This window comes from Panulirus ornatus, chromosome 19 (genome assembly GCF_036320965.1).
Source record: "Panulirus ornatus isolate Po-2019 chromosome 19, ASM3632096v1, whole genome shotgun sequence".
In the NCBI taxonomy this organism is placed as follows: Eukaryota; Metazoa; Arthropoda; class Malacostraca; order Decapoda; family Palinuridae; genus Panulirus; species Panulirus ornatus.
In genome coordinates this window covers 26,073,141-26,089,685 of record NC_092242.1, presented here as the reverse complement: position 1 = coordinate 26,089,685, position 16,545 = coordinate 26,073,141, and positions in this window count along the sequence as shown.

Below are 16,545 nucleotides of genomic sequence, written 5' to 3'. Positions count from 1 at the left end.
TCACCACTCTCTTCACCCCAACATTTTCTCTCCTTTTCTGAAAATCTCTACATATCTTCACCTTCGCATCCACAAGATAATGATCAGACATCCCTCCGGTTGCACCTTTCAGCACATTAACATCCAAAAGTGTCTCGCGCGCCTATCAATTAACACGTAATCCAATAACGCTCTTTGACAATGTCTCCTACTTACATACGTATACTTATGTATATCTCTCTTTTTAAACCTGGTATTCCCAATCACTAGTCCTTTTTCAGCGCATAAATCTACAAGTTCTTTACCACTTCCATTTACACAAATTATTACCTCAACTGCCACATTACTCACCTTTGCATTCAAATCACCCATCACTATAACCCGGTCTTGTGCATCAAAACTACGAACACACTCACTCATATATAAATATATATATATATATATATATATATATATATATATATATATATATATATATATATATATATATATATATATATATATATATATATATATATATTCTTTCTTTCATACTATTCGCCATTCCCCGCCTCAGCGAGGTAGCGTTAAGAACAGAGGACTGGGCCTCTGAGGAAACATCCTCACCCGGCCTCCTTCTCTGTTCCTTTTGGAAAAGTAAAAAAAAAAAAAAAAGATACGAGAGGGGAGGATTTCCAGCCCCCCCGCTCCCTCCCCATTTAGTCGCCTTCTACGACACGTAGGGAATACGTGGGAAGTATTCTTTCTCCCCTATCCCCAGGGATAATATATATATATATATATATATATATATATATATATATATATATATATATATATATATATATATATATATATATATATATATATATATATTAAAAAAAAAAGGGGGTGACTGTTTTGTTGACTGGTTGGTAAGGTTATTTAATGTATGTATGATTCATGGTGAGGTGCCTGAGGATTGGCGGAATACTTGCATAGTGCCATTGTACAAAGGGAAAGGGGATAAGAGTGAGTGCTCAAATTACAGAGGTATAAATTTTTTGTGTATTCCTGGTAAATTATATGGGAGGGTATTGATTGAGAGGGTGAAGGCATGTACAGAGCTTCAGATTGGGGAAGAGCAGTGTGGTTTCAGAAGTGGTAGAGGATGTGTGGATCAGGTGTTTGCTTTGAAGAATGTATGTGAGAAATACTTAGAAAAACAAATGGATTTGTACGTAGCATTTATGGATCTGGAGAAGGCATATGATAAGAGTTGATAGAAATTCTCTGTGGAAGGTTTTAAGAATATATGGTGTGAGAGGCAAGTTGTTAGAAGCAGTGAAAAGTTTTAATCGAGGATGTAAGGCATGTGTACGTGTAGGAAGAAAGGAAAGTTATTGGTTCTCAGTGAATGTAGGTTTGCGGCACGGGTGTGTGATGTCTCTATGGTTGTTTAATTTATTTATGGATGGGGTTGTTAGGGAGGTGAATGCAAGAGATTTGGAAAGAGGGGCAAGTATGCAGTCTGTTGTGGATGAGAGAGCTTGGGAAGTGAGTCAGTTGTTGTTCGCTGATGATACAGCGCTGGTGGCTGATTCATGTAAGAAACTGCAGAAGCTGGTGACTGAGTTTGGTAAAGTGTGTGAAAGAAGAAAGTTAAGAGTAAATGTGAATAAGAGCAAGGTTATTAGGTACTGTAGGGTTAAGGGTCAAGTCAATTGGGAGGTAATTTTGAATGGAGAAAAATTGGAGGAAGTAAAGTGTTTTAGATATCTGGGAGTGGATCTGGCAGCAGGTGGAACCATGGAAGCAGAAGTGAATCATAGGGTGGGGGAGGGAGCGAAAATTCTTGGAGCCTTGAAGAATGTTTGGAAGTCAAGAACATTATCTCGGAAAGCAAAAATGGTTATGCTTGAAGGAATAGTGGTTCCAACAATGTTGTATGGTTGCGAAGCGTGGGCTATGGATAGGGTTGTGCGCAGGAGGGTGGATGTGCTGGAAATGAGATGTTTGAGTACAATTTGTGGTGTGAGGTGGTTTGATCGAGTAAGTAATGTAAGGGTTAGAGAGATGTGTGGTAATAAAAAGAGCGTGGTTGAGAGAGCAAAAGAGGGTGTTTTGAAATGGTTTGGTCACATGGAGAGAATGAGTGAGGAAAGATTGACCAAGAGGATATATGTGTCAGAGGTGGAGGGAACGAGAAGTGGGAGACCAAACTGGAGGTGGAAAGATGGAGTGAAAAAGATTTTGAGTGATCGGGGCCTGAACATGCAGGAGGGTGAAAGGCGTGCAAGGAATAGAGTGAATTGGAACGATGTGGTATACCGGGGTCGACGTGCTGTCAATGGATTGAACCAGGGCATGTGAAGCGTCTGGGGTAAACCATGAAAAGTTGTGTGGGGCCTGGATGTGGAAGGGGAACTGTGGTTTCGGTGCATTATTACATGACAGCTAGAGACTGAGTGTGAACGAATGGGGCCTTTGGTATCTTTTCCTAGCGCTACCTCGCACACATGAGGGGGGAGAGGGTTGTTATTCCATGTGTGGCGAGGTGGCGATGGGAACAAATAAAGGCAGACAGTATGAATTATGTACATGTGTATATATGTATATGTCTGTGTGTGTATATATATGTGTACATTGAGATGTATAGGTATGTATATTTTGTGTGTGTGGACGTGTATGTATACACGTGTATGTGGGCGGGTTGAGCCATTCTTTCGTCTGTTTCCTTGCGCTACCTTGCAAACGCGGGAGACAGCGACGAAGCAAAATAAAAGAAATATATATATATATATATATATATATATATATATATATATATATATATATATATATATATATATATATATATATATATATATTTATATATATTGGGAATGTCCCGGGAGTAAAGTCAGGGGTTAGTGAGAGGACAAGAGCAAGAGAAGGAGTAGCACTACTCCTGAATCAGGAGTGGTGGGAGTATGTGATAGAGGGTAAGAAAGTAAATTCTAGATTGATATGGGTAAAACTGAAAGTTGATGGAGAGAGATGGGTGATTATTGGTGCATATGCACCCTGCATGAGAAGAAAGATCATGAGAGGCAAGTGTTTTGGGAGCAGCTGAATGAGTGTGTTAGTGGTTTTGATGCACAAGACCGGGTTATAGTGATGGGTGATTTGAATGCAAAGGTGAGCAATGTGGCAGTTGAGGGAATAATTGGTATACATGGAGTGTTCAGTGTTGTAAATGGAAATGGTGAAGAGCTTGTAGATTTATGTGCTGAAAAAGGACTGGTGATTGGGAATACCTGGTTTAAAAAGCGAGATATACATAAGTATACGTATGTAAGTAGGATGGATGGCAGAGAGCGTTATTGGATTACGTGTTAATTGATAGACGCACGAAAGAGAGACTTTAGGATGTTAATGTGCTGAGAGGTGCAACTGGAGGGATGTCTGATCATTATCTTGTGGAGGCGAAGGTGAAGATTTGTGGAGGTTTTCAGAAAAGAAGAGAGAATGTTGGGGTGAAGAGAGTGGTGAGAGTAAGTGAGCTTGGGAAGGAGACTTGTGTGAGGAAGTACCAGGAGAGACTGAGTACAGAATGGAAACAGTTGAGAACAAAGGAGGTAAGTGGAGTGGGGGAGGAATGGGATGTATTTAGGGAAGCAGTGATGGCTTGCGCAAAAGATGCTTGTGGCATGAGAAGCGTGGGAGGTGGGTTGATTAGAAAAGGTAGTGAGCGGTGGAATGAAGAAGTAAGATTACTAGTGAAAGAGAAGAGAGAGGCATTTGAACGATTTTTGCAGGGAAAAAATGCAAATGAGTGGGAGAGGTATAAAAGAAAGAGGCAGGAGGTCAAGAGAAAGGTGCAAGAGGTGAAAAAAACGGCAAATGAGAGTTGGGGTGAGAGAGTATCATTAGATTTCAGGGAGAATAAAAAGATGTTTTGGAAGGAGGTAAATAAAGTGCGTAAGACAAGGGAACAAATTGAAACTTCAGTGAAGGGGGCAAATCGGGAGGTGATAACAAGTAGTGGTGATGTGAGAAGGAGATGGAGTGAGTATTTTGAAGGTTTGTTGAATGTGTTTGATGATAGAGTGGCAGATATAGGGTCTTTTGGTCGACGTGGTGTGCAAAGTGAGAGGGTTAGGGAAAATGATTTGGTAAATAGAGAAGAGGTAGTAAAAGCTTTACGGCAGATGAAAGCCGGCAAAGCAGCAGGTTTGGATGGTATTGCAGTGGAATTTATTAAAAAAGGGGGTGACTATTGTTGACTGGTTGGAAAAGTTATTTAATGTATGTATGATTCATGGTGAGGTGCCTGAGGATTGGCGGAATGCTTGCATAGTGCCATTGTACAAAGGCAAAGGCGATAAGAGTGAGTGCTCAAATTACTGAGGTATAAGTTTGTTGAGTATTCCTGGTAAATTGTATGGGAGGGTATTGATTGAGAGGGTGAAGGCGTGTACAGAGCATCAGATTGGGGAAGAGCAGTGTGGTTTCAGAAGTGGTAGAGGATGTGTGGATCAGGTGTTTGCTTTGAGGAATGTATGTGAGAAATACTTAGAAAAACTAATGGATTTGTATGTAGCATTTATGGATCTGGAAAAGGCATATGATAGAGTTGATAGAATTGCTCTGTGGAAGGTTCTAAGAATATATGGTGTGGGAGGCAAGTTGTTAGAAGCAGTGAAAAGTTTTTATCGGGGATGTAAGGCATGTGTACGTGTAGGAAGAGAGGAAAGTGATTGGTTCTCAGTGAATGTAGGTTTGCGGCAGGGGTGTGTGATGTCTCCATGGTTGTTTAATTTGTTTATGGATGGGGTTGTTAGGGAGGTGAATGCAAGAGTTTTGGAAAGAGGGGCAAGTATGCAGCCTGTTGTGGATGAGAGAGCTTGAGAAGTGAGTCAGTTGTTGTTCGCTGATGATACAGCGCTGGTGGCTGATTCATGTAAGAAACTGCAGAAGCTGGTGTCTGAGTTTGGTAAAGTGTGTGAAAGAAGAAAGTTAAGAGTAAATGTGAATAAGAGCAAGGTTATTAGGTACAGTAGGGTTGAGGGTCAAGTCAATTGGGAGGTAAGTTTGAATGGAGAAAAACTGGAGGAAGTAAAGTGTTTTAGATATCTGGGAGTGGATCTGGCAGCGGATGGAACCATGAAGCGTAAGTGAATCATAGGGTGGGGGAGGGGGCGAAAATTGTGGGAGCCTTGAAGAATGTTTGGAAGTCGAGAACATTATCTCGGAAAGCAAAAATGGGTATGTTTGAAGGAATAGTGGTTCCAACAATGTTGTATGGTTTTGAGGCATGGGCTATGGATAGAGTTGTGCGCAGGAGGGTGGATGTGCTGGAAATGAGATGTTTTAGGACAATATGTGGTGTGAGGTGGTTTGATCGAGTAAGTAATGTAAGGGTGAGAGAGATGTTTGGAAATAAAAGAGTGTGGTTGAGAGAGCAGAAGAGGGTGTTTTGAAATGGTTTGGTCACATGGAGAGAATGAGTGGGGAAAGATTGACCAAGAGGATATATGTGTCAGAGGTGGAGGGAACGAGAGAGTGGGAGACCAAATTGGAGGTGGAAAAATGGAGTGAAAAAGATTTTGAGTGATCCGGGCCTGAACATGCAGGAGGGTGAAAGGCGTGCAAGGAATGGAGTGAATTGGAACGATGTGGTATACCGGGGTCGACGTGCTGTCAGTGGATTGAATCGGGGCATGTGAAGCGTCTGGGGTAAACCATGTAAAGTTGTGTGGGGCCTGGATGTGGAAAGGGAGCTGTGGTTTCGGTGCATTATTACATGACTGCTAGAGACTGAGTGTGAACGAATGGGGCCTTTGGTGTCGTTCCTAGCGCTACCTCGCACACATGAGGGGGGAGGGGGATATTATTCCATGTGTGGCGGAGTGGCGATGGGAACAAATAAAGGCAGACAGTATGAAATATGTACATGTGTATATATGTATATGTCTGTGTGTGTATATATATATGCGTACATTGAGATGTATAGGTATGTATATTTGCGTGTGTGGACGTGTATGTATATACATGTGTATGTGGGCGGGTTGGGTCATTTCTTTCGTCTGTTTCCTTGCGCTACCTCGCTAACGCGGGAGACAGCGACAAAGGAAACTAAAATAAAAATAAATATATATATATATATATATATATATATATATATATATATATATATATATATATATATATATATATTTATTATTTATTTTATTTTGCTTTGTCGCTGTCTCCCGCGTTGCGAGGTAGCGCAAGGAAGCAGACGAAAGAAATGGCCCAACCCACCCCCATACACATGTATATACATACACGTCCACACACGCAAATATACATAACCATACATCTCAATGTACACATATATATACACACACAGACATATACATATATACACATGCACACAATTCACACGTTCTGCCTTTATTCATTCCCATCGCCACCTCGCCACACATGGAATAACATCCCCCTCCCCCCTCATGTGTGCGAGGTAGCGCTAGGAAAAGACAACAAAGGCCCCATTCGTTCACTCTCAGTCTCTAGCTGTCATGCAATAATGCCCGAAACCACAGCTCCCTTTCCACATCCAGGCCCCACACAACTTTCCATGGTTTACCCCAGAAGCTTCACATGCCCTGATTCAATCCATTGACAGCACGTTGACCCCGGTATACCACATCGATCCAATTCACTGTATTCCTTGCCCGCCTTTCATCCTCCTGCATGTTCAGGCCCCGATCACTCAAAATCTTTTTCACTCCATCTTTCCACCTCCAATTTAGTCTCCCACCTCTCCTTGGTCCCTCCACCTGCGACACATATATTCTCTTGGTCAATCTTTCCTCACTCATTCTCTCCATGTGCCCAAACCATTTCAAAACACCCTCTTCCGCTCTCTCAACCACGCTCTTTTTGTTTCCATACATCTCTCTTACCCTTACATTACTTACTCGATCAAACCACCTCACACCACACATTGTCCTCATATATCTCATTTCCAGCACATCCACCCTCCTGCGCACAACTCTATCCATAGCCCAAGCCTCGCAACCATACAACATTGTTTGAACCACTATTCCTTCAAACATTCCCATTTTTGCTTTCGGAGATAATGTTCTCGACTTCCACACATTCTTCAAGGCTCCCAAAATTTCGCCCCCTCCCCCACCCTATGATTCACTTTCGTTTCCATGGTTCCATCCGCTGCCAGATCCACTCCCAGATATCTAAAACACTTAATTCCTCCAGTTTTTCTCCATTCAAACTTACCTCCCAATTGACTTAACCCTCAACCCTACTGTACCTAATAACCTTGCTCTTATTCACGTTTACTCTTAACTTGCTTCTTTCACACACTTTACCAAACTCAGTCACCAGCTTCTGCAGTTTCTCACAAGAATCAGCTACCAGCGCTCTATCATCAGCGAACAATAACTGACTCACTTCTCAAGCTCTCTCATCCCCAACAGACTTCATACGTGCCCCTTTTTCCAAAACTCTCGCATTCACCTCCCTAACAACCCCATCCATAACCAAATTAAACAACCATGGAGACATCACACACCCCTGCCGTAAACCTACATTCACTGAGAACCAATCACTTTCTCTTCCTACACGTACACATGCCTTACATCCTCGATAAAAACTTTTCACTGCTTCTAACAACTTGCCTCCCACACCATATATTCTTAGAACCTTCCATAGAGCATCTCTATCAACTCTATCATATGCCTTCTCCAGATCCATAAATGCTACATACAAATCCATTTGCTTTTCTACGTATTTCTCACATACATTCTCCAAAGCCAACACCTGATCCACGCATCCTCTACCACTTCTGAAAACCACACTGCTCTTCCCCAATCTGATGCTCTGTACATACCTTCACCCTCTCAATCAAAACCCTCTCGTATAATTTCCCAGGAATACTCAACAAACTTATACCTCTGTAATTTGAGCACTCACTTTTATCCCCTTTGCATTTGTACAATGGCACTATGCAAGCATTCCGCCAAACCTCAGGCACCTCACCATGAGTCATACATACATTAAATAACCTTACCAACCAGTCAAAAATACAGTCACCCCCTTTTTTGATATATTCCACTGCAATACCAACCAAACCCGCTGCCTTGCCGACTTTCATCTTCCGCAAAGCTTTTACTACCTCTTCTCTGTTTACCAAATCATTCTCCCTAACCCTCTCACTTTGCGCAACACCTCGACCAAAACACACTATATCTGCCACTCTATCATCAAATGCATTCAACAAACTTTCAAAATACTCACTCCATCTCCTTCTCACATCACCGCTACTTGTTATCACCTCCCCATTAGCCCCCTTCACTGATCTTCCCATTTGTTCTCTTGTCTTACGCTTTTTATTTACCTCTTTCCAAAACATCATTTTATTCTCCCTAAGATTTAATGATACTCTCTCACCTCAACTCTCATTTGCATTATTTCCCTGCAAAAATCGTCCAAATGCCTCTCTCTTGTCTTTCACTAATAATCTTACTTCTTCTTCCCACCACTCACTAACCTTTCTAATCAGCCCATCTCCCACACTTCTCATGCCACAAGCATCTTTTGCGCAAGCCATCACTGCTTCCCTAAATAAATCCCATTCCTCCCCACTCCCCTTACGTCCTTTGTTCTCACCTTTTTCCATTCTGTACTCAGTCCCTCCTGGTACTTCCTCACACAAGTCTCCTTCCCAAGCTCACTTACTCTCACCACTCTCTTCACCCCAACATTTTCTCTCCTTTTCTGAAAATCTCTACATATCTTCACCTTCGCATCCACAAGATAATGATCAGACATCCCTCCGGTTGCACCTTTCAGCACATTAACATCCAAAAGTGTCTCGCGCGCCTATCAATTAACACGTAATCCAATAACGCTCTTTGACAATGTCTCCTACTTACATACGTATACTTATGTATATCTCTCTTTTTAAACCTGGTATTCCCAATCACTAGTCCTTTTTCAGCGCATAAATCTACAAGTTCTTTACCACTTCCATTTACACAAATTATTACCTCAACTGCCACATTACTCACCTTTGCATTCAAATCACCCATCACTATAACCCGGTCTTGTGCATCAAAACTACGAACACACTCACTCATATATAAATATATATATATATATATATATATATATATATATATATATATATATATATATATATATATATATATATATATATATATATATATATATTCTTTCTTTCATACTATTCGCCATTCCCCGCCTCAGCGAGGTAGCGTTAAGAACAGAGGACTGGGCCTCTGAGGAAACATCCTCACCCGGCCTCCTTCTCTGTTCCTTTTGGAAAAGTAAAAAAAAAAAAAAAGATACGAGAGGGGAGGATTTCCAGCCCCCCCGCTCCCTCCCCATTTAGTCGCCTTCTACGACACGTAGGGAATACGTGGGAAGTATTCTTTCTCCCCTATCCCCAGGGATAATATATATATATATATATATATATATATATATATATATATATATATATATATATATATATATATATATATATATATATATATATATATATATTAAAAAAAAAAGGGGGTGACTGTTTTGTTGACTGGTTGGTAAGGTTATTTAATGTATGTATGATTCATGGTGAGGTGCCTGAGGATTGGCGGAATACTTGCATAGTGCCATTGTACAAAGGGAAAGGGGATAAGAGTGAGTGCTCAAATTACAGAGGTATAAATTTTTTGTGTATTCCTGGTAAATTATATGGGAGGGTATTGATTGAGAGGGTGAAGGCATGTACAGAGCTTCAGATTGGGGAAGAGCAGTGTGGTTTCAGAAGTGGTAGAGGATGTGTGGATCAGGTGTTTGCTTTGAAGAATGTATGTGAGAAATACTTAGAAAAACAAATGGATTTGTACGTAGCATTTATGGATCTGGAGAAGGCATATGATAAGAGTTGATAGAAATTCTCTGTGGAAGGTTTTAAGAATATATGGTGTGAGAGGCAAGTTGTTAGAAGCAGTGAAAAGTTTTAATCGAGGATGTAAGGCATGTGTACGTGTAGGAAGAAAGGAAAGTTATTGGTTCTCAGTGAATGTAGGTTTGCGGCACGGGTGTGTGATGTCTCTATGGTTGTTTAATTTGTTTATGGATGGGGTTGTTAGGGAGGTGAATGCAAGAGATTTGGAAAGAGGGGCAAGTATGCAGTCTGTTGTGGATGAGAGAGCTTGGGATGTGAGTCAGTTGTTGTTCGCTGATGATGCAGCGCTGATGGCTAATTCATGTAAGAAACTGCAGAAGCTGGTGACTGAGTTTGGTAAAGTGTGTGAAAGAAGAAAGTTAAGAGTAAATGTGAATAAGAGCAAGGTTATTAGGTACTGTAGGGTTAAGGGTCAAGTCAATTGGGAGGTAATTTTGAATGGAGAAAAATTGGAGGAAGTAAAGTGTTTTAGATATCTGGGAGTGGATCTGGCAGCAGGTGGAACCATGGAAGCAGAAGTGAATCATAGGGTGGGGGAGGGAGCGAAAATTCTTGGAGCCTTGAAGAATGTTTGGAAGTCAAGAACATTATCTCGGAAAGCAAAAATGGTTATGCTTGAAGGAATAGTGGTTCCAACAATGTTGTATGGTTGCGAAGCGTGGGCTATGGATAGGGTTGTGCGCAGGAGGGTGGATGTGCTGGAAATGAGATGTTTGAGTACAATTTGTGGTGTGAGGTGGTTTGATCGAGTAAGTAATGTAAGGGTTAGAGAGATGTGTGGTAATAAAAAGAGCGTGGTTGAGAGAGCAAAAGAGGGTGTTTTGAAATGGTTTGGTCACATGGAGAGAATGAGTGAGGAAAGATTGACCAAGAGGATATATGTGTCAGAGGTGGAGGGAACGAGAAGTGGGAGACCAAACTGGAGGTGGAAAGATGGAGTGAAAAAGATTTTGAGTGATCGGGGCCTGAACATGCAGGAGGGTGAAAGGCGTGCAAGGAATAGAGTGAATTGGAACGATGTGGTATACCGGGGTCGACGTGCTGTCAATGGATTGAACCAGGGCATGTGAAGCGTCTGGGGTAAACCATGAAAAGTTGTGTGGGGCCTGGATGTGGAAGGGGAACTGTGGTTTCGGTGCATTATTACATGACAGCTAGAGACTGAGTGTGAACGAATGGGGCCTTTGGTATCTTTTCCTAGCGCTACCTCGCACACATGAGGGGGGAGAGGGTTGTTATTCCATGTGTGGCGAGGTGGCGATGGGAACAAATAAAGGCAGACAGTATGAATTATGTACATGTGTATATATGTATATGTCTGTGTGTGTATATATATGTGTACATTGAGATGTATAGGTATGTATATTTTGTGTGTGTGGACGTGTATGTATACACGTGTATGTGGGCGGGTTGAGCCATTCTTTCGTCTGTTTCCTTGCGCTACCTTGCAAACGCGGGAGACAGCGACGAAGCAAAATAAAAGAAATATATATATATATATATATATATATATATATATATATATATATATATATATATATATATATATATATATATATATATATTTATATATATTGGGAATGTCCCGGGAGTAAAGTCAGGGGTTAGTGAGAGGACAAGAGCAAGAGAAGGAGTAGCACTACTCCTGAATCAGGAGTGGTGGGAGTATGTGATAGAGGGTAAGAAAGTAAATTCTAGATTGATATGGGTAAAACTGAAAGTTGATGGAGAGAGATGGGTGATTATTGGTGCATATGCACCCTGCATGAGAAGAAAGATCATGAGAGGCAAGTGTTTTGGGAGCAGCTGAATGAGTGTGTTAGTGGTTTTGATGCACAAGACCGGGTTATAGTGATGGGTGATTTGAATGCAAAGGTGAGCAATGTGGCAGTTGAGGGAATAATTGGTATACATGGAGTGTTCAGTGTTGTAAATGGAAATGGTGAAGAGCTTGTAGATTTATGTGCTGAAAAAGGACTGGTGATTGGGAATACCTGGTTTAAAAAGCGAGATATACATAAGTATACGTATGTAAGTAGGATGGATGGCAGAGAGCGTTATTGGATTACGTGTTAATTGATAGACGCACGAAAGAGAGACTTTAGGATGTTAATGTGCTGAGAGGTGCAACTGGAGGGATGTCTGATCATTATCTTGTGGAGGCGAAGGTGAAGATTTGTGGAGGTTTTCAGAAAAGAAGAGAGAATGTTGGGGTGAAGAGAGTGGTGAGAGTAAGTGAGCTTGGGAAGGAGACTTGTGTGAGGAAGTACCAGGAGAGACTGAGTACAGAATGGAAACAGTTGAGAACAAAGGAGGTAAGTGGAGTGGGGGAGGAATGGGATGTATTTAGGGAAGCAGTGATGGCTTGCGCAAAAGATGCTTGTGGCATGAGAAGCGTGGGAGGTGGGTTGATTAGAAAAGGTAGTGAGCGGTGGAATGAAGAAGTAAGATTACTAGTGAAAGAGAAGAGAGAGGCATTTGAACGATTTTTGCAGGGAAAAAATGCAAATGAGTGGGAGAGGTATAAAAGAAAGAGGCAGGAGGTCAAGAGAAAGGTGCAAGAGGTGAAAAAAACGGCAAATGAGAGTTGGGGTGAGAGAGTATCATTAGATTTCAGGGAGAATAAAAAGATGTTTTGGAAGGAGGTAAATAAAGTGCGTAAGACAAGGGAACAAATTGAAACTTCAGTGAAGGGGGCAAATCGGGAGGTGATAACAAGTAGTGGTGATGTGAGAAGGAGATGGAGTGAGTATTTTGAAGGTTTGTTGAATGTGTTTGATGATAGAGTGGCAGATATAGGGTCTTTTGGTCGACGTGGTGTGCAAAGTGAGAGGGTTAGGGAAAATGATTTGGTAAATAGAGAAGAGGTAGTAAAAGCTTTACGGCAGATGAAAGCCGGCAAAGCAGCAGGTTTGGATGGTATTTCAGTGGAATTTATTAAAAAAGGGGGTGACTATTGTTGACTGGTTGGAAAAGTTATTTAATGTATGTATGATTCATGGTGAGGTGCCTGAGGATTGGCGGAATGCTTGCATAGTGCCATTGTACAAAGGCAAAGGCGATAAGAGTGAGTGCTCAAATTACTGAGGTATAAGTTTGTTGAGTATTCCTGGTAAATTGTATGGGAGGGTATTGATTGAGAGGGTGAAGGCGTGTACAGAGCATCAGATTGGGGAAGAGCAGTGTGGTTTCAGAAGTGGTAGAGGATGTGTGGATCAGGTGTTTGCTTTGAGGAATGTATGTGAGAAATACTTAGAAAAACTAATGGATTTGTATGTAGCATTTATGGATCTGGAAAAGGCATATGATAGAGTTGATAGAATTGCTCTGTGGAAGGTTCTAAGAATATATGGTGTGGGAGGCAAGTTGTTAGAAGCAGTGAAAAGTTTTTATCGGGGATGTAAGGCATGTGTACGTGTAGGAAGAGAGGAAAGTGATTGGTTCTCAGTGAATGTAGGTTTGCGGCAGGGGTGTGTGATGTCTCCATGGTTGTTTAATTTGTTTATGGATGGGGTTGTTAGGGAGGTGAATGCAAGAGTTTTGGAAAGAGGGGCAAGTATGCAGCCTGTTGTGGATGAGAGAGCTTGAGAAGTGAGTCAGTTGTTGTTCGCTGATGATACAGCGCTGGTGGCTGATTCATGTAAGAAACTGCAGAAGCTGGTGTCTGAGTTTGGTAAAGTGTGTGAAAGAAGAAAGTTAAGAGTAAATGTGAATAAGAGCAAGGTTATTAGGTACAGTAGGGTTGAGGGTCAAGTCAATTGGGAGGTAAGTTTGAATGGAGAAAAACTAGAGGAAGTAAAGTGTTTTAGATATCTGGGAGTGGATCTGGCAGCGGATGGAACCATGAAAGCGTAAGTGAATCATAGGGTGGGGGAGGGGGCGAAAATTGTGGGAGCCTTGAAGAATGTTTGGAAGTCGAGAACATTATCTCGGAAAGCAAAAATGGGTATGTTTGAAGGAATAGTGGTTCCAACAATGTTGTATGGTTTTGAGGCATGGGCTATGGATAGAGTTGTGCGCAGGAGGGTGGATGTGCTGGAAATGAGATGTTTTAGGACAATATGTGGTGTGAGGTGGTTTGATCGAGTAAGTAATGTAAGGGTGAGAGAGATTTTTGGAAATAAAAGGAGTGTGGTTGAGAGAGCAGAAGAGGGTGTTTTGAAATGGTTTGGTCACATGGAGAGAATGAGTGGGGAAAGATTGACCAAGAGGATATATGTGTCAGAGGTGGAGGGAACGAGAAGTGGGAGACCATATTGGAGGTGGAAAAATGGAGTGAAAAAGATTTTGAGTGATCCGGGCCTGAACATGCAGGAGGGTGAAAGGCGTGCAAGGAATGGAGTGAATTGGAACGATGTGGTATACCGGGGTCGACGTGCTGTCAGTGGATTGAATCGGGGCATGTGAAGCGTCTGGGGTAAACCATGTAAAGTTGTGTGGGGCCTGGATGTGGAAAGGGAGCTGTGGTTTCGGTGCATTATTACATGACTGCTAGAGACTGAGTGTGAACGAATGGGGCCTTTGGTGTCGTTCCTAGCGCTACCTCGCACACATGAGGGGGGAGGGGGATATTATTCCATGTGTGGCGGAGTGGCGATGGGAACAAATAAAGGCAGACAGTATGAAATATGTACATGTGTATATATGTATATGTCTGTGTGTGTATATATATATATGCGTACATTGAGATGTATAGGTATGTATATTTGCGTGTGTGGACGTGTATGTATATACATGTGTATGTGGGCGGGTTGGGTCATTTCTTTCGTCTGTTTCCTTGCGCTACCTCGCTAACGCGGGAGACAGCGACAAAGGAAACTAAAATAAAAATAAATATATATATATATATATATATATATATATATATATATATATATATATATATATATATATATATATTTATTATTTATTTTATTTTGCTTTGTCGCTGTCTCCCGCGTTGCGAGGTAGCGCAAGGAAGCAGACGAAAGAAATGGCCCAACCCACCCCCATACACATGTATATACATACACGTCCACACACGCAAATATACATAACCATACATCTCAATGTACACATATATATACACACACAGACATATACATATATACACATGCACACAATTCACACGTTCTGCCTTTATTCATTCCCATCGCCACCTCGCCACACATGGAATAACATCCCCCTCCCCCCTCATGTGTGCGAGGTAGCGCTAGGAAAAGACAACAAAGGCCCCATTCGTTCACTCTCAGTCTCTAGCTGTCATGCAATAATGCCCGAAACCACAGCTCCCTTTCCACATCCAGGCCCCACACAACTTTCCATGGTTTACCCCAGAAGCTTCACATGCCCTGATTCAATCCATTGACAGCACGTTGACCCCGGTATACCACATCGATCCAATTCACTGTATTCCTTGCCCGCCTTTCATCCTCCTGCATGTTCAGGCCCCGATCACTCAAAATCTTTTTCACTCCATCTTTCCACCTCCAATTTAGTCTCCCACCTCTCCTTGGTCCCTCCACCTGCGACACATATATTCTCTTGGTCAATCTTTCCTCACTCATTCTCTCCATGTGCCCAAACCATTTCAAAACACCCTCTTCCGCTCTCTCAACCACGCTCTTTTTGTTTCCATACATCTCTCTTACCCTTACATTACTTACTCGATCAAACCACCTCACACCACACATTGTCCTCATATATCTCATTTCCAGCACATCCACCCTCCTGCGCACAACTCTATCCATAGCCCAAGCCTCGCAACCATACAACATTGTTTGAACCACTATTCCTTCAAACATTCCCATTTTTGCTTTCGGAGATAATGTTCTCGACTTCCACACATTCTTCAAGGCTCCCAAAATTTCGCCCCCTCCCCCACCCTATGATTCACTTTCGTTTCCATGGTTCCATCCGCTGCCAGATCCACTCCCAGATATCTAAAACACTTAATTCCTCCAGTTTTTCTCCATTCAAACTTACCTCCCAATTGACTTAACCCTCAACCCTACTGTACCTAATAACCTTGCTCTTATTCACGTTTACTCTTAACTTGCTTCTTTCACACACTTTACCAAACTCAGTCACCAGCTTCTGCAGTTTCTCACAAGAATCAGCTACCAGCGCTCTATCATCAGCGAACAATAACTGACTCACTTCTCAAGCTCTCTCATCCCCAACAGACTTCATACGTGCCCCTTTTTCCAAAACTCTCGCATTCACCTCCCTAACAACCCCATCCATAACCAAATTAAACAACCATGGAGACATCACACACCCCTGCCGTAAACCTACATTCACTGAGAACCAATCTTTTTCCTCTCTTCCTACACGTACACATGCCTTACATCCTCGATAAAAACTTTTCACTGCTTCCAACAACTTGCCTCCCACGCCATATATTCTTAGTACCTTACACAGAGCATATATATATATATATATATATATATATATATATATATATATATATATATATATATATATATATATATATATATATATATATATATATATAAAATGTTGCCAGATTTAATCACTATTTTGATTTATTGTCATTTATGCCAAACAGTCAAGATACATGTCAAACGAACACCCTTCTATTGTAAACACACTGAACAACACGAAAAAAACATACAAACGAAAATGATGGTAGTATGGTAAGC